This window comes from Prorops nasuta, unplaced genomic scaffold, assembly GCF_024137725.1.
Source record: "Prorops nasuta isolate Cenicafe-Biocafe unplaced genomic scaffold, Cenicafe_Pnas_1.2 PNAS00003, whole genome shotgun sequence".
Lineage (NCBI taxonomy): Eukaryota > Metazoa > Arthropoda > Insecta > Hymenoptera > Bethylidae > Prorops > Prorops nasuta.
In genome coordinates, this window is record NW_027116800.1 from 6,186,554 (window position 1) to 6,203,393 (window position 16,840).

General features: G+C 40.2%; 1 protein-coding gene across 9 annotated transcripts in view; it reads right to left on the reverse strand.

Annotated features, from left to right (window-relative positions):
* LOC136786004 (uncharacterized protein CG43867) overlaps positions 1-16,840 on the reverse strand; it is a 69,380-nt gene that overhangs the window by 29,495 nt on the left and 23,045 nt on the right. For 3 of the 9 annotated variants that reach the window (XM_066747423.1, XM_066747421.1, XM_066747420.1), the window contains exon 1: positions 4,757-5,135. The exons of the other annotated variants lie outside the window; for them this stretch is intronic. The gene's annotated coding sequence lies outside the window, so the exon portion shown is untranslated. Of the gene's footprint in view, positions 1-4,756; positions 5,136-16,840 lie in introns of those variants that run through there. 9 annotated transcript variants of the gene reach the window in all.

Below are 16,840 nucleotides of genomic sequence, written 5' to 3' on the forward strand. Positions count from 1 at the left end.
TACTTTTCTATTTTTTTATTTCATTTTAGAAGATTAAGAGTGTTGGAATTCAGAGAAGGAAGGTAGGCTATATGCAGTAATGTCAAGGAAGGAGGCAAAGGAAAAACGTATATAGCAGCGTGTGTTTAATGGACTGGGTGGAGTGAGGGGGAGGGGGAGGGGGGGGGGGAGGGAGAAGGAGGTAGTATAAGATTATCGATCGGTTTGAGGGAAAATAATAGCCGTGGTCGCGTGTCGGTTACGTATAAAAGCAAACGCGAAACCCGTAATGGAAGCAACGACAAACGTCACGTGTAGTAGCTGGTCGAAAAGGAGAAAAAAAAAGAATAACAGAAAGAGAGAGAGAGAGAGAACGGGGGGGGGGGGCAGCAGATATACGAGCGCGAGCACAGCGAGACTCGCCAGCCCGCTGGAGAGGATATATCTCTCATTTTAACGTGCGGACTATTTTAACCAACGTATAAATTACGCCCGAGAGTCGCCTGAGAACCGACACTTTGTCTTTTTACCGGTGTGCTTTTCGAACTTTTCAGTCCCGCGATTCCCGATCGCTCGCTCGCTCGCCGTTAGGATTCACAAAACTCTTACTCGCGTGTAACGCTACACGCAGACGTAAACAAGAAGAATATCGAAAAAAAAGTTTGATCAAACGTAAACAACGAACGGACGAGTTCCTAGAAAAAGCTGTGGAGTCGAAAAACAAAACAAGTCCGTAAAGTAGTGCAAGAAGGATGAAAAGTATGTGGATGAAAGGTTGTGTGCAGGTTCAAAAAGAAGCACGGCGAGAGTTATTATAGAGACAGACGAGAAGAGTCCTCTGTAAACGCGAATGTACAGCAAAAGCTTGACATGAAGGGGGGGGGGGGGGAGGGTCCAGACTGGTAGTACATGCACTATTTCTGGTCGAGGATATTTTTAAGCTATGATCTCCAGCAGAAACATCGAGACACTGTTTTTCTTTGAAATTGTACCCGTTAATCGAAGAATAATATTCGTTCTTATACGCCAACTCCACTACTGTATATAAACAGCCCATTATTTATCCCATTAACTCCCGGTATAATTAAATTCAAGCTTTTCCAATTTTTTCTCCCTCTTCCCCTAATTATCCATTCCTGTACCGCTAAGCGAATTCTTTAAACGCGATACTTTCGTCCGTTATTCAGCCAATTTTACCGTTTTAATTCGATCGAGCAGTGGAATAAGTTTATTCCCTACTGTTGGCCCACTCTATTCTTTCAATGTATCCTCGGGGGTTTGCCGAATTTTCCCGCGCAATTTTCCGTCAGGCGGAAAAAGCGAAGCTCGTTGCGAATTAATTGAGTCGTGCTAGGAAAAAACATGCGGGGCCGTTTTATCGCGAAGGGATTTTTGGTATTTAAATATATGTAGTGTACAGTGTACGTATACGTGATTTTAATTGCTCTTCTCTAATAAGGATACCACGTGTATTATGCGATATCGTACTGGCACGTGTAGGATAAAAGGAGAGAAGAGAAAAAATGTTAAAAACACACATTGCAAACTTCTCGACGCAATTTACATTTGCTCGTTGATTCAAACGTATACGAATATTCAATTATATAATTTTTAGTTAATTATGTACGGGAAATTTGTCTTTCCTATTATCTTCGCTACCAGTCTGAAAGAGTAAATAATGGAAAAGGAGTAAGGAAAAGTGGGTGTATAAATAAAATGCGAAGGTGTCGATGATCGATAGTACTGCTGACATCAGTTTCCAATGGCGCCCAGTCCATTTTCAATTAAGCCTTGATCGGAGCTTTTAGATAAAGCTCGTCCCATTGGGCTGAGCCAGACAAAGATCGACACGAGAGCTAGCCAGCAGCTTCATTTCGCCGTTCAACGAATAGCCACGTGTTCGACAGAAAAAAACCTCAATTAATCTAACCTTTACTCCCACCCACTTCACCGCTCTCCTTTTATCAACGGCCAATCAGACGTCTATCATAGAATACATTCTCTCTTCTTGCTTTTGTCTGCCAATTTACAGATTTCTTCCATGTACCTCTAAACCGATCAATACTTTTCCCGTTAAAAAGAACGTTGAAGGATTACGTAAGCTAACAATGAAATAATTTCGTTAAAAATTAATTAAACAAATGATGCTCGCAACATTTTACGTTTTATTTTCCTTATTTTCTTCCCATGTATGTAATTAAAATCAACCAATACTTTTCCCGTTAAATAAAATGTTCAAAGTTTACAATAAATAAAATTAAAATTGTTGCGTTAAAGATTAATTAAACCAACGATACTCGCTATTTTATACGTTTTTTTAAAATTAATGCTTCAAGATTTTATTCAGTATGATAATATATAGTAAATGCATAAATGTATAGTCAAATAACACGATTCTATATGCCTTCCTTGATAAGTTTTTCAGCCAAAGGAATGTTTAAAATTACCTGACTTAAAATAACAAGCTTTTTGTTAAAAAGGAATTAAACGTTTGATACTCGCTGTTTTACATTCCCTTTGTTTCCTCTTGTTAATTGTACTCGAAAACCAACGATACTCCTACGAAAAGCTCTCATTTTTTCAAAGCGACTGGCACAGCCATTAAAAGAGAATTTCAAAGCCTGCGCGTTTTAATTGGCTTTCGTTGCGATTTCACAAGTGTAGTATACAGTTGCCGTTAATTCGCAACGTGCGTCACACGTTGCTTTATGAGAGCTTTCTAGCTGGTCCTCGTTCCCAGAGGAAAAACTGATTTTCTCCATGAAAAAACAGAAATATGATTAACAAATTGTAAAAGATTAATCTAGATGGATCAAGTGGAAACTAATTAAGGTTATATTAGACAGACTCATCAGGTAGTCAAACGCTGATTGCAATGACCAATAAAAGAAGACCTTGACCATTTATATGATAGACAATTACTGTTAATTTCCCCCAATGTTACGTCATACATTGCTTTATGAGACCTTTCGGTGTGATTTTTTCCAAGAGAAAACAGAAATATCATTAAGAAATGATAAGAGATTGGGCTGGATGAATCAAGTGGTAACTGGATAAGGTTAAATTGGACAAACAGAGTCATCAGGTAGCCAGAAAGTGACTGGAGTGACGAATAAAGGAGACCATGACCATTTATATGGCGATAAGGTCCTATCGGGAGTTTCGTGCGAGCAAATAATTACGTGAGATTATCGCGAAATATAACTCTGGCTCGTTATTGCAGAGAAGAGTCGAGAGACCAGAATAGAGAGAGAGAGAGAGAGAGAGAGGTGGGGGGATAATCGACTTTGGCCATCCTGCACGATTAGAGTGCAAATAAGCATTTACGTGGCTACCCTGATTGTGGCTTTTATTTCATTTTCGACTAATCGACTGGAGAAGACTGGTAAATTATTGCTAAGGGATGATAACGTGGCCCATTATGGCATTGCTTATCTCGCACGGTTATCTTTTATAGACCATTTCGCGTGTTGCTATATGGAGCAAAATAAGAAAATTATCACCAACATTACTCAGACATTCATCTAATTTTTTCTACTTTCATTAATTCAATTTACAAAAATTTAACAAAGCTCGCCCTACGAGAAAATGTTATTCTATAGTTTATCCTTATGCTCGTTTTACAACTGTACAAGATTGACGTTTCTATTGGAAAGAATTGGAATATTGATTTTTGCTGGCTATTGTATTATATTTTTTATCGATCGCGTCGTTCTGCTTGGACTTTCACACCGTTCCGTCAACTGAAAGGGATCGTTTTTTCCTCTCGGTATCTAGAGCACCTTGAAATTTCAATAAACAAGCGGAGCACGTGGTGCAGCTTTAATATCGATGCTGTTTGTCGAAACGCTTTTCTTCCTTCGCTATGCCGGAATGACATTTAATTATCAAGATTGCAGTCCCACGTTCAATACGCTCGAAAGGATTTCTTAGGACGGCAAACACAAGGCCACTTCAGTCTCCACGAGCAAATATGATTAGCAGGGGTAAACAGCTACAGTCGGTAGTCAGATGCCATACAAACAGACCTGGTAGCCAGCAAATGTCAAAGAAACGAGCTAGAAAATATGTACACTAAACTGTAACAATAAAACTTTAGACAACATCTAAAGAAACGTGAATTTTTAAATACAAAAATAATAATCCATTGTATTTTTGGTATATTTTTTGGTTTTTAGTAAGTAATTTGATATTTCGTCAATTTTAATCTCCAGGAGCCAATATAATCAATAATGGTGGAGAGTTGATACTAGTAATGAGATACCACTTAACAAATGTAGCAGCAAATATTAAAGAAACGAGTATCAGATATTTACCTCTTGAGGGGGGGGGGGGGTTCTGTTATTATTCTTTTACCTAGAAAGAAATTTGATTTTTTGTCAAACTTCAATCCCCACAAATAAACATGATTAGCAGAGCAAACAGGTATACAGTCAATAGTCAAATGCTGTAGAAACAAAGGCAGCAAGTAACATCAAAGAAAAACGAGCTATGAATTATGCACCTTTAAAATATTTGTTATTGTTTTTGTTTAACAAAGAAATTAATTTATTGCTGGACTTTGATTCCCACAACCAAATATAATTATCAGTGGTAGAGATTTATACAAAGTCAGTAATCAGACATCACAAAACTGACCTAATATCCAGTAAATATCAAAGAAACGAGCTACGAAACGTGTGTGTGTGTGTGTACCTTTAAGATTTTTCTTCTTATATTATTTAACAAGAAACTTGATTATTCGACAATTTTAATTCCTAAGAACAAACATAATTACCAGTTGCAGAAAGCTATACTGTTGTCAGTAGTCAGAAACCACAAAACAGACCTGGTAGTCATCGAGTGTCAAAAAAAAGCTACATGATACGTACGAACAGTATACCATAACAACAAAACTTTAGACTAGCGTTTAAAAAAAATAAACGAATACGTGTGTAACCGTTCTTCTTTGTTATTATTTTTTCCAATAAGAAAGAAATTTTGTATAAACTTGTCACTTCACTTTGGATGAAAAAATAAAATTCAAAGCTGAAGTTGAAGCGTCGAATGAGAGTGTCATTTTATTTCACTGTGCCTCGATTCATTTGGAAAGAATTCTTCAGCGGAAGTGTCGCGTGCCGGCAGCAAAACTGCATTGGAGTAAACGGAAACACATACGTGCTACTCCACTGGCGGTTCACGGGCCACTGACAGGACAGAAAGGGAGAGAGAGAGAGAGATAGGAGGACAGAGAGAACGAGAGAGACGGAGGGTGGTGGGGTGAAAAGAGATCCATTCGCACAACCTCTCTCTCTCTCCTCTCTTCGCTAACCAGCCGGTAGAAGGGGAAGAAACGTCACATGCGCACTTTGCGCTACGTCACACACCGATGAATTTACTCCTCCACATAATTTTCATAATTTTTCATTTCCTCGCTATTTTTATTCCCATGCTTCCGTTCATCGTTCCTCTCGTTCGAACAATTTATACCTCGATTTATAGCGAGAGCACATCGATCCTTCCCAAACCTTTCTCTCCACGATTTCTATTTCCAGATCAATTTTTTGTCCGAATTTTCCGAACTTTACCGGAATGTTCAAACTCTTATTTCTCGTTGGACCTTTTTGCTTCCGGGAGAAAAAAGCGGTGAGTGGCAGGCAGCAAATCTGGTTTCGTTATTACTTTGACAGGCGTTACCACAGAAAAGCGATAGCACTGGGGGAGGAATAGAAAGGAAAGGTGGTGAGGGGGTGGGGTAGAGGGATGGATGATATTCAATGATATCCATGTATCGGATAGATCAGAGAAAACGAGAGCAGCCACGTAGAAAAGCAGCGATCGTGAAAAATATTGAAAGCAAGTCGAAGAAATCAATACATTTAAAATAGCGCGAAATCTTAAGAGTCAATGATGAGAAAGATCGACTTACTGAAAGCTGGAGACTTTGTTTGACAATAATAATGGACCCGTGTGAAATTTACCAACCTGCAACAGAGAAAAATTTGTTAATACATGGAGAGAGAGCTAATTATCGTGGAGAATCGGTAATTACTCTAGGGGATTAAGGTTGCACAATAAAGTTCATCAGTTTATTTATTATCACGCCTTTCCCCTAATATCGTTTATTCGAAATAACCGAGCGAAAAGTTGAAACGAGAAACTCGGAATAAACGGGAGTCTAGAAAAAGTTGTGGAACTTTAGTTCGGGAACAGTATCCCATTTAAGTAACGTTGTTAACGACTCGCAATTACATCGGGCCGAGAAATAAATAAATTTTCCGGAAAATCTCACCAATACTCTTTTCCAGGACCCAATTTCCACCGCTGCTCGCTCGAATTTAAAATTGCTGACCTGCTTGTGTGTCGAGGGGGAAAAAAATAATTAAGGCTATTTCGCAGCTGCTCGGTCGGTAAAAGGGATTCCTCCTAGGTAATTGTTATCCACCGAGCAAATGGAGGAATTTTAAGGGAAAAATTCGTTATTAATTCGCAGAGCGTTTAGTATTCGCTTCGCGCAATTGCCGACAGGAATTTCACTCAAATTCTCGGCATAGCCAGCGGTCAAGGGGCGGGAGACGTAATGAAACCAGACTGGCTGCAGGTTAATTAACCTATCAGATCAATTAATCATCATAAAGGGACCGCCCACGGGCCTCGAGCGTTTTCCAAAACGCGCTATTCGGGGAGCCCGTCGATATGAAATCAAGCTTCTTTGTTCTATATATATATATATATATATATATATATATAGCTATGCTCCAATATTCATCCATCAATTAATTAATTAAACCTTTACAAAGCTACCGTATAATTTCTCTGCCAAGCAATTATAAGTTTGCGATCGAAAAGAAAAGTTAAATTATACGCGGACGAATTTGAATGACAAAGTAGTAGATATGAAATATTATTAGCAGTCGGAAAGAGAAGAATATAAGCTAGCGGATATTTTCCACTTTGAGTTATCCTGCAAAATGTTCGGTTTCGATTCCCGTGGGAAAGCGCCACATAGAGAGTCAGGAATCAATGGGGGAAAACGTGGAAGACGCGTGCTCGGGTTTTCTAATCGACCGTGAATTATGGTCACATCGATCAGAATCTAAAACTTTCCGGAAGATCATTAGCTTTTCAGGACTTGCATCTTACTTTTCCATTATTGATAGAGAGCCCCAGCAGCAGTCGGATGGAATAATTTTCCATTTTGGCAAAATCAAAACTGTACGTTGGAATATTCGATTAACGGGAAATCTAGTTTACTGCCAAGCAGTTCCATCAGGCTTGATTTTTACGATTATCGGCAGTTGTAAGTCCTCTTTCGCTCTACCATAAGTGCGACGAAATGCTTTTCAAAGTTCACAAGAGGAAGTCGTGCGTGCATATAAATGCCGGGACGATAGTCTCTTTCAGATTCTATAGGATTCTCAGGACCTCGATTTCCTCGAGCCTTATCGAGTTTCAAAGATTCGGAAGGAACCATCCACCATTCCACTATTCCACTTCTCTTCCTTCCTTCCTTCCTTCCTTCCTCCGATACTAGGTACCTCTTTGTTTTTCCCTTACGTTCCTTCTATAGATATGGAAAAATTACGAAAAATTCTTTTCGCTAAAACGAATGAAACAGCTTGAATGCTCTGATAAATTTGCAGCAGAAATTCTATGGAAAAAAAGGATCTGCTCGGCTCAAGTTGAGAATTACATTTTGATGACAAGAGAACGAGGTTTCGACAAATTCGAAAGAAAAACAGAGGGTTGGCGTGTTCGATAGTTCCACGATAGTTGGAAACTACGATATATTAAGCGGCTTGACAATAAAAATCACGATTCAGCGTGTTCCGTTTCTTGCACTTTATTGACCGAACGAGAGCAGCTGGCGAACTTTTCTGCATTGTCCGTTAGAATTCTTGCAAAGGGTTAAGAGCAGTTGAGGTTCTTAAATGGCGATAGTTATATATATATATATATATAGGAGCAAATATTAGTAAAATATTCTCTAGTCGAGATGGAAAAATTTATAGTTTTGCTGTTAAAATAAGTAAAGGTAAGAAGCTCGGTATAGTAGAGGGAGAGAAAGGGGTTTCTGGAAGATCTCCAGTGGATCCTTTGGGAATCCTGAGGAAGCTCTCACGTGTAAACTATATATAGCACGAGAGAATTCTGCTTTCCAATGATACACAGCAAGCACTTCCTAATCCAACGCGACGCGACGCGACGCGACGCTTGTTTTGTTCCGGTTATCCTCTTATCTTCTCAGAGCGCTTTCGATAATACCTAACCAAAACTATGGATAATCCTATACGCAAATAGTGCTCCAACCAAATTTTAACGCTATATATATGGTCGGTTTCTATTTAATTATTTTCATCATTCGATTCCTATAAATTCATCGACGATTTCAGAAAAACAGCCCTTTCGCCACAATGCGCAATCAAAAAACTATAGATGATTCTATACCAATGCTTCTTCATTCGGGTTTCAACTCTAAAAATATAGCCAATAATTTTATTTTATTATTTCGTCATTTGAATAATATAAAATAGTAAACGATTTAATTCCCTTAACTTATCACAGCCCTTTGACCAATCAATGTATAACCAAAACTATAGAAATCCTACTCGAATGCAGCTTCATCGAGATTTTATCAGCAAGAGTACAGTCGATCTCCTTTTAATTATTTTGCTAGTTCAATTAGCGCAAATCACTGGGCGATTTTAAGGAGACGGGGTAGAAAAATCGTAAACGATTGTCGACGCGGCGTAGAGAATTCTCGTGAAAGTGAGATGATGAATCGGCTGAGGTGGCATCCATCATTGTCAGTAGAAGCGGCGAGGAAAGCGAAGCGGTACCAGAGCTCCTATAAGCAACGTTGGCGTCGGTACGGATAATTACCAGCGTCTTCCAATAATAACCGTGCGTCTCTTCTGCTCTCCCCCCCCCCTTCTCTCTCTCTCTCTCTCTTATCTGACTAACATCACCCCATTCCTAAGTCTTCCAAACGCTCCCTCGCAACCCCCAAACATCCATCTCGACGCGCATCAAACAGGATTTCGTTCTTGACACCCTCCCTTCACCCCTCCTTACTCCCACTCTACTCCCATTTCTTCCCTTATCAGAAAATCCACGAATACCCAACTTTAATCATCTCCTAATTTACCAGAAATTCAATGCTGCGAGCGAAAGTTTTCATCAACGAGTCGAAATCCTGCTCTATCGCAAAGTTAAAAGAACTTTCAAAGCGGATATCAATGGGTCGAATTGTTTATAATTAATCGAGCCAGCCAGAGTCGAAGAATAAACGCTATTCGGAAGTGTTTTCTCTAGACGTTAACTTATTAAGTCCAAGTGTCCGTTCTGGGTATAGGATCTATTTATAAGATAAGAGAGGAGTACCGTTTGGTGGTTGGTTTCCTCCAGCGTCGAATCGTCGTTGCGGAGGAAGCGAGCAAAAATAGCGGCGAATATAACGACGAGGAAGACGACCACAACGACCGAGGGTACTAGAAAAGATTAGGAGGACAGACTCGAGAGAAAGCAGCATGATGAGAAACTTATGGTGTTTTTTAAGCACTTCCTCCGAAAATAATAGCGCAGTAACAACGTGGACTGATGAAAGTGCGCGATTTGCCAGAGATTTATGTGACATTGAAGAGGAACTTTGATTTTTGGTATCAACCTGCTGCATTCTCATCATGCTAAATGGCTTTGTGTCCTTGGAGACAAGCCAAGCCCGTATCGATTCATCCCTAGTTTCAATCGGGCCGATGTTCAATTAAACGTAAGTAACGAACCGTGGAATTGATGCGAAGCTATAACGCGATAACCTGCGAGACGTGATAAGAATTCATCTAAAATTTATTAGCTTTAATGTCTACTTGGAATATTTTCCGCTGGTGTAAACACTTGTTCCCTTTAATTCTCTTTTTATCTTTCAATTGTCTTCGTGTTAAATGGCTTTTTTAATTTTGTTTATTTCTTTTTTCACTGTATTTGCTAGTGAAGGGATCAAAAGGTTAAACTGTGGAAAGGTGAGAGAAAGACTTGTTATTCGCTGGAAAATTGTATACCGACACCTATGCGAGGAAGGAGGTGGTCTCCAGTAGTATTGAATTAACTTGGAACAATATATCGCCTGGCATTGTGCACGAAGCCAGCCGCTGAGCTTCCGCTACTTCATTTATCAACTTAAACAATCAACCACTTTGGTCTCCGAAGCTTTCGAAAGCCCCTTTCTTTCTTTGCAACTCTTTATTGCCTCACCTATGAACGCGCCGCTCGCTCTCTCTCTCTCAAGCTTTTAATCCCTTTCCTACCAGTGGATGCTTTCAATCACTGTTCCTTTCACTATAAATACACAACACATAAGCGTAAAGTTGCCGCGAGTAAATTAATTACACTAAAACAATAAAATACCTTCGTTGAAGAATGATTTCGATAACGAGATTAGCGTCGATTGATTTGCGAAACTATTACGTTAGACTGTGATATTTTAAGAGATATATTTTTTCCCTATATAAATAATAAAAAAGGTTTGCTTACAATTACTATAATAATTTCAATTTTGCGAGGATTTTTTTAACAAGTAATCTTCGACGTTGGAACTTTTATTACGGCTACGCTTTTATTACTAATAGAATAGTATTTTGTGCTAGGAATTAGATATTTTCTTAAAATGTTGACTTGAACAGTTGTTTAATTGGAATATTTTTGATTTAGAGTACGCGTTTCGATGATATTTTTCCAGATGTATAATTTAGTATTCATGTTATGATTAATGTCTATAGGAATTGGTTTAATAACACTAGCTTCGATTAAACGCAGTTAGATTATACTAATAAAATATTTTGAAATGACGATTTAAAGGACGAAATTGAACTATCCTTTAATCGATGAAGGAATAGACGAGTACTGCGGGACTAGCGAATTTCGACGCGTATAACAATGGCGTAGCATGTAAAACGCGATGAAGCGTATACAGCCTTACCGGTGGCACGTAATTGCACTTTCTTTTTTCCCTCCCTGATTCCTTTTTTCGGTCGGCCTTGCCGAGTCCGAGCTCTAATTGAAATTCTTGGGCGCGAAAGAGTTAGTGTTGTCGTCCCTTACAAAAAAAGGCTCGGGGTGAAAAGCCAGAAATTCAGGCTGACTGCTAAAAAACACAACCCTTTGCAGAGAAAACAGAAGACTTTTTATTCCCACGTACATTTTTATTTGGCCCCAGTTATTAAAAGCCCGCTCGTATTTCGCCATTCCAGCAATTTATTTATCGTATAATCAAATCCTTATTTCCTCTGCCCTCTTTAATTTGCCGGGAAAATATGTGCGGGGTAATTTTGGGTGATTCAAATGGATTTGAAAAAAATGGCAAAGATTTTGCGAAGAAGAAGAAAAAGTGGAGCAGAAAAGGCTGCAGTGACAAGGTGGTTTTCTTCTTCCGCCAGTAACCACGGGCTAAAGGATTTTTCACTTTACGATTCCCTCGCATAATCCTGTCGAGGGAGCTCGTAAGCGTCGAGGATCGTTCGTGACGAGTTCCACGATTGCCTGGAACGCCCCTATTCCTTTTTCATTCTCCTTCTTACACACCGGCATAGAAATTAAGATTAATCTTTCAAATAAGAATTACTGGCTAGAGTCGAATAAATAAAAATAAAATAGGCCCGTAGAGAATGGCAGGCAAGATCGAGGAAGATTCGGGAGCGCGGTGATAGGATTAAGCTTTGGGTTTGTTGGGAAAGTGGAGGAAATCGGATTGGGAATAATCCGGTAGTTAGCAGGATGTGTGCAGCCGAAGAAGCATTTTCGAGTGGCTCTCGTCGGGTCCGAGCCAAGGCCATCTTGGAAATTCAAGGCAGGGTCAGCGAAGTAGTATCTCCCCGATTAGGAAGCCAGTTGAGAGAGTCATAAAAGACGCGTATACTTCCACGAGCAATCCCCCGTGCTCGCCCTAAAACCGTCCTCGTATCTTTTTATCGCCTTAAAATTGTCGTAACATCGCCAGCCACTTCCAAAACCATGCTCTGTCCCCTCACCCCCAACCGTTGCCAATCGCCTATCCTTCCATTCGCCTCAACATTATTATGCTATTTTTCCTTCTTTCCGCGAGATCAGCTGTTTCATCCCGACCGCCTAGCTTTTATCTCATCCCTATTTTCCCATATATTTTCACCTCCCCCCCCCCCCCCGCCTCGAGGTTCCCTCTCTCGTAAAATCATCATTTCTCGCACTATTCCTCCTTGGAAAATTCTTACATTTTCCACCCCTCTTCCCTCTACCCTCTAATGTATAATAATCGCAAGAGTCCGTTCGCTCCCTCAAGAATTTCAACACACAGCCAACCTTTGCAATATAATTTCCCTCGACTCGTAATCATTGCGGGAGCAGCTCGTTCGCTCGCTTGCCCACCTCCCCTTTCCTGCTTTTTATTGGGTAGTTTTGGTGAGGCGAGTATAAGCGTGTCCGGTACACCTTGATAGAATGGCGAAACGGTGTAAGAAGGAAGCCGCAACACGCTAGACTCCATCTTCTTCTCAGTGCTAGTTTGATAAAGCCGGAAGCTCCGTCGAGCACTGGGATATGCCGTTGGAAAACAAATTTGGCGATTCCATCTTGCCGAAACTCGCCGTTCTCCCTTACGACTCCATCCCTCCTTTACCCCCTCCAGCATGATGAGATTTTACCTGTTCGCCTTACCTCCAACCACCACCTTCAATTGCCCGACCTTTTTATCGGAGATTTTCTTCGATTTCAATGCGAAAAATAAGTAAGAGGGAGGTGTAACGAGAGAAATTTTCATGTAACGAGTTATCGCCCCTCTTCATCCTTCTGATTCAGCGTAGTTGTATGATACAATTTTACCTTTATAGGTAGATTACATTGATGCAGCTGCTTATTTAATTGCTCCCATTTTTTCTTTGCCGAAAAGTTATTTCGAAATCAAGCAAAAGAAATGACAGATAAAGAAGAAAGTGTAACTGAAGAAATTTTTATGTCACAAGTTTTAACTGTTCTCATTGTTCTACGGATTTAGTGAAATAGCATAATAAAATTTTGCCTGTTCGTTATATCGAGGTACCCATCTTCGATTACTCGAGATTTTCACTATAAAGTTTCTTCGATTTCAGCGATAGGAAAGAAAATAAAACACAACCAGGCGTGTAATTGAAGAAATTTTAATGTAACAAATTTTTCACCCTTTTCGTTCCTTCAGATTTAGTATAGTAGCTTGGGAAAAGCTTTGTTGCTCGACCGGAAAATGGGAAATATCGTTTGGAGATTCGTGCTTAGCTGGAAAAGCGTTAATAATAATGGGAAAACTTGCGCGTAGCTTACATCCAGCTACCGCGCTTCATGACAAATTACACCCTGGGGTTTTTATTGCTGTTCTTCTTGCTTCTTGCCCCCTTTACCTCAGTCGGCACACAGGCTCGTGGTAGTAAAAGTTTTTTCCAGTCGCTTTTCCTCGCGGCTAATTAATATATTCTTTCGTGCAAAACGCCACTGGTTGCTCGTATAACAGCTGCGAGCCGAGTGCGCGCGCGCACGCGATTCCCCATAAAAATAGTTGGGACTTCTTTTCTTCCTTCTTACATCGTGCTAGCTTAATCAGTCCTCGAATTTATTCATGCTCGTATGTCAAAACCTAGGAAAAATTTTCCAGCCATCAGTTGAACCCTATAATCTACATAGACTCTCTCCATTTTTTCATTCAATCCAAATTTCGTTACATCAGACTTGCTAAATTGTACGCGGAAGACCGGAAAATTCTTCGAGCTACAAATTTCTCTCCGACACAAGCAAAACGTACTTTTTATACGATAATTGTTAATTAAATCTGAATTTACTTAGATAAGTCTTAGTGAATTAATCGGGCGAAAGGGTCTTGCATAACTGATTGATGTTGAGAAATTAAAATGGAGCCGCCATTGCAAAAGGGCAAAATGCTTTAAAAGCCCCTGACAAATTCGATTAAAGTACCTTTCTCTCCTCCCCTCCCCTGCCATTCCTTTTTACCTTCGGTATTTTTTCCACTGAAAAACTTACCATCGCGAACCCCATTTAGCTCGGAAAGTTATCTCGAGCAACTTTATCGGTTCAGAGAGCAATCTCCCTTCTTTTACCCTTCCCCCCTCTCACTCTTTCTTTAATTGTATTTAACTTTCCTACGTTTTTTATGTAAAAGATGCAATTATTTATCAATAGACTTTACGACTTTTCAGTTGAAAGATGTGTAGATTAAATGGTAAAAAATTGAGAGAACGAGAGAGTGAGAGAGATAAGAGAAGAAAGAATGAGAAGAATCGTAAGTACTTATCGATAAAATAGAAGGAAGAAGAAGAAGAAGAAAAGGGGAGGTTATCGAACGTTATCGGTCCAAAGGGAACCACTTGACCAAATCACTCGATAAAAAGGCCATCGAGCACCTTATTCTCCCCCCTCCACTAGTACCCCTCCACGTCATACTCAGCTCGCTTTAAAACGGTGCCTATCTGCTTTCCCGCGGGTACCATTCCATCGAACCGATTCCTGCTTCATTTCCGTCTTCCGGTCGCCCAAATCGGAAGTGAATTTATCTCATTTACCAGAAACTATACAAACTATGTTTCTCCCTTGAATAAACTTAAAGTTCCTCTAAATTCCTTCCTCCTTTAGCAATCCTCAACCTTATGCATTCATCCTGAAATTCTGGCCCGAGGGTCCTAAGGCTGGAAAAATGGCTTTTTTTATTGCCGGCTGGATGGTGCGCTTGTAAAAAGGAGGACTGGTTTGGCACGGGGCTTAATGCGCGTTTCCGGTTATAGCTCAGCGGTGTCGAACGTAGCTTAGCCGGAATTTATCGCTGCTACCGATTTATCAAGTTCGACCCGTGTTAACCACGATCCAAAGTATCGTTTATTTACAATTTTCTACAGAAAAATAAAAGATCCATGCCACTTTAAACGGCAGGTAGTTTAACCGTATACAGAACTGTAGTTTGGAGTAACTCGGCATTTTCGTATACAATTTAAACTGCGCAATTTGTTTTCTTTCATTATTTTTAAAATACCTTGTATAGGTACCTATACATAATTAAGACGTTTTCACCTATTCATTTTTTCTTATCACAAATCTAACGTACAATTGAAACAAAAACTTTAAAATTCATCCATTTATGGAGAGACGTATGCTACTGAAAATGCTAGATCAGTGTAACCCAGGGACCGCAAATTCATAACTCGAATACACTGTTGTAGCTGAGGGTTAAGGTGAAAGTTATTTTTGCAAGGTGTGAAGCGATGAATTGGTTGGGTGAGAAAGAAAATCTTTGCGAGGATACGGTAGAATTTCGGAAATCATTCTTCGCCCCCCCCCCCCCCTCCCCCTCCCCATCTCTATCTGGTGGAGTGAGTTCGCACACGCACACACACATACACATACGAAACGGCAGAAATCTCCTTGGAGCGAGAATTTATCACAGGTAGAATCTCTCGACTTGAATCCAATTTTCGAGATATACGAGACTATGCTTGCTCCTATTTTTTCTTTTTTTTTTGTTCCGGAAGTCTCCCCCCCCCCTCCCTCTCCCTACACACAGAAAGCTGTTGTTTTCTCTAACGCCCTATAGTGGTACGAAGGGGTGCGTTTCGCGTTTTCGCGGTATCCGTCTGTCAAAACAAGATAAACTAGGGGTGAAAGAGAGGTGTGGGTGGAGAGGATGACTTGGGTTCTTTATTCTCCGGAGAGCTGGAGGATGGTCAGGTTTCACAAGGACGCATAGATAAGTCTAAGGGACAGTTTCCATAAATCGATATTATATTCCGTTCGTTTTTCATCCGATCCCCCCCTTCTGCTATTCTCTGCCGCAAAATATTACTGGAAAATTATTTTGTTGAAAAAAAAGAAGAGAAGAGAAATTATTGATCATTCGATAAGAAGGAATTCCGGGCGCCGTCAGTCTTAGGAAGATCCGAGAGAATGAGAAGAATCCCCTTAACAAGATTAGCTGCTCTTACTTGTTTATAGCCAGGACCAGCTTTAAGAGGATCATACGATTAGGCCAATGCGATCCTCTCTGTATCATTTTATCTCGACTCTTATCAATTTTGATATCGAGCTTGACAATTGGAAACTTTGCTTTTCAACAATTACGAGAGAGGACGATACGAGGGGGGGGGGGGGGGGGCGTTATAGAAAAGGGAAAAGATTTAGGTAGATGTAAGCGCAATATGTAACTGTCGTTTGTGAAAGAGGAATGGGGGTGCGTTCAATAAAAGTGCTTTCCTTTTTCCTGTGAAGGGAAGAAGAGAGGAGGTGTGGGTGGGGGATAAATGGATAGGCCGGACGTGAGGTTTGGACCATTGCGAGCTGCCAATCGCAGAGCTTTCCTGTCAAATCGGCTGGGCCTGCACGCTCGATGAACTTGTGGCCTGTAACAGCTGTTTTAACCAACAATTTTACTTTTTTCCCTCGCGAAATGCTCTGCAGAATTTTCCTACTCTTTGTCCTCCCCTTCGATGAGAGATTAATAATCAATTACCAAATTGGCCTAAACTCCAGAATGTTCATTAATTTTTCCCTCATCCACCTCTTCTGCAGCAAGAAATTATCAATTTACTTAATTCCATCAGTATAATGCTCAGATAAAAAATGTCCTTATCAAAAGCTTGGGAGACCTCGAGGACATTTGGTGACCTTTTGGAACTACCAGCGGAACAAGCATCGAAGGAAGCGAGAAAACTAATTTTACAAAGCCCTTCCGAGCCTTTAAATTATCAGAGAAGGGTCAATAATTTCGCGGTGGAATTTCTCGCGAGAGCTGCACGAGTTTCTTGAAAGAAGCAATAGTGGGTAAGAAAAGTTTAGCCACTTTGGCCCGGGGCGAGGAAGGTTGTTTCTCGAATGGCGAAATATC